Source organism: Panthera onca, chromosome D1 (genome assembly GCF_046562875.1).
Source record: "Panthera onca isolate mPanOnc1 chromosome D1, mPanOnc1 haplotype 2, whole genome shotgun sequence".
NCBI classification, from domain to species: domain Eukaryota; kingdom Metazoa; phylum Chordata; class Mammalia; order Carnivora; family Felidae; genus Panthera; species Panthera onca.
The window spans coordinates 53,342,600-53,345,122 of NC_138348.1; positions in this window are offsets into that span (position 1 = coordinate 53,342,600).

Genomic DNA, 2,523 nt, shown 5'->3' on the forward strand with positions numbered 1-2,523 from the left:
GGATTCCTGTACTGTTGGTGCCTTTATTCTTATCCTTAGTTAGGCAAAAGAAATAAAGGCATAGAGCAGTTGAGTATCTTGTACAAAGTCACACAGCTCGTTTGTGGAATAATTAGGGTTTGAACCGAGATAACACGGCCTCGGAGCCCTCTCTAGATCTAAACGGCTGTGATGACGTGGGAATACTGGGGAACAAGAAAAATGGACCTTTGTGCTGGCTTTCCCTCTCACTCCTCTCCCCTCCACAATCAGGATGGGATGTCAAATTCTGATTAAATGGAGGTTCAAAGTGCTCAGTCAATTCAGGTTCATAGTGGCAAACTCATGTTGCCAGAGTTCAGTTCTGGAACTCTTCCCTTCTGCCTTCTTTTTGTCTTACTGCTGCCAGCCACATTTAATATGTTCTTGTTCTGCTCTTCCCTGGAGGGGAAACTTGTCCCTCAAGCCCCTTGGGCAGGACACAGTACGTGAGCCACTCTGAGGACAGGGAGGCTGTCTGAGAAGGATCCATAGCAAAGGGCGAGGGAGGACACGGGCTCTGGCCTGGAACCCACAGGGCGGAGGCATCAATGGAGGGAGACGGGTCTCAGTCTGCAGCAGGTGCAGGCAGGTCTGTGTGCCCCCAGTGACCCTGCCAGTACAAAGGTGCACATGTATGAATGGAATCAGAGCGAGGACACCCTCAGCTTGGAAGTGAGACCCAGGACCAGATGATCTGCAGAGTCTGTGTGAGTGGCAGAGGCAGCCTCTCCTGCCCAGAGGGAAATTGCTGTCAAGTGAGGAACAGGGTAAGGCTTCTGGGAGAGGAAGCAGTCCTGGACTGGGATGCAGGGGTCCTTGTTCCATATCCCAGCTGTGTGTGACCCTAGCTTTTCTGTGCATTGGTGTCCTGATCACGGAAAGGGACCCACGACAGGGTGATGCTATGCATGCGGTAGCACACAGGAGAGGCCCCAGGACTTCAGCCCTTAGCACAGAGACGTTGCTCTGCCTGGAGCTCAGGAGGAGAGGCATCCAACTTCCACCCCCTCAGTATGTCCCTTGGCAACTCCTGACTCAGAGAGGATGCTGAGCTGTGTGAGGCCTGGAGACCATGTGAGACTGGACAGAAAGCAGAGCGGGCAGTGAGAAGCCACAGCTATACACCTTCACTGAGTTGATGATACAATGTTCTCTGAAATTGAAGGCATGGTGAATAGTGTCAAATGCTCCTGAGACATCAGGAAGGACTGAGTTTGGGACATGGACTTCACTGGTGATCTTAGTAAATGCCCCTCTGGTGGAAAGATGAGGACAGAAATGAGATTGATATGGGAGAAAGGGTAAGCCGGGCATGAGAAGAATATAAGTGATGGAGAAGAGTACATATCTAGCTATGAATGAGAGATTAGAATTGTTTCTATTAATGTAGACTAGAAAATATCTGAGCACACTTTAGTTGTTTGAAGTTTTTAGTTATTTAGTTGTTTTAGATGTTGAAGAAGTAGAATTTTTAAAGGCTGGATTGAGCTTAGAAGCAAGAAGAGAATGAAGGTTAATGAAGATTGGGAAGATATGATAGAGAGATGGGTTTGTTTTGGGTCAGATACAAGAGGGATAGTTTTCCATTTATAACAAGAAAAACGGTATCGTGTGTGTGTGTGTGTGTGTGTGTGTGTGTGTGTGTGTGTGTATTACATATATATGTAGATGTGAGGATTGTCTTGCACAATATCATATCTAATAGCTTCAAATTTCTCTGTGAATTAAAATAAAAGATTTTCCCTTGAGAAAGAGAGGTTTGGAGTTGGTGGATGTGCTTGGAGTAAAGTAGGGACAAAATCATCTAGGGAGGTTGAGCTGAACAAGATCATGTTGTTGGGTCATCGGGCATTGGGGGTGAAGTGAATATTGGTTAGGATGAAATTATGGGAATACAAATATGCCTGGTTAGGAAGCATCTTTCCTTCATGTCCTAGAGTGCTTATTATGTCGGTGAATCTAGAAATTGAGTTTTGCATTTTTAGGTGATGGAAGGTCAGTGGAGCAAGGGCACGCCAAATATGTGTAAGAGAGTGCTTGACGTGATGAATCAGAATTTAGCCTAGAAAAGAGGAATGCAGTGACAAGGGGATACTGAATGAAATGAGTGAAAAAGAAAGTGCCCTGGAGGGCTCGAGGTTGTTGAAAAACTAACTATATGTGTGATGTAGGAGGCAGGTGAGTTCTAACTTACAGTACTTCAAGATCCCACCCCAGAATCAAGTACTCAATTTATAGTAACAAGATAAAGCATCCAAGAGGTGTTATGTTAAGTTTAGGGCAAAGGTTGGGGTAAGTGAGTGACAACTGGTAAACTTGTTGCAAAATGATCACCACAATATGTCAAGTTAAAATCCATCACCACAGGATTGTGAATTTTTTCCTTGTGATGTGAACGATGAAGACGTAGGCTCTTAGCAAGTTTCAAATACACAATACAGTATTATTAACCAGAGTCACCATGCTGTACATTCCACTCCCACGACTCATCTAGTGAATAAC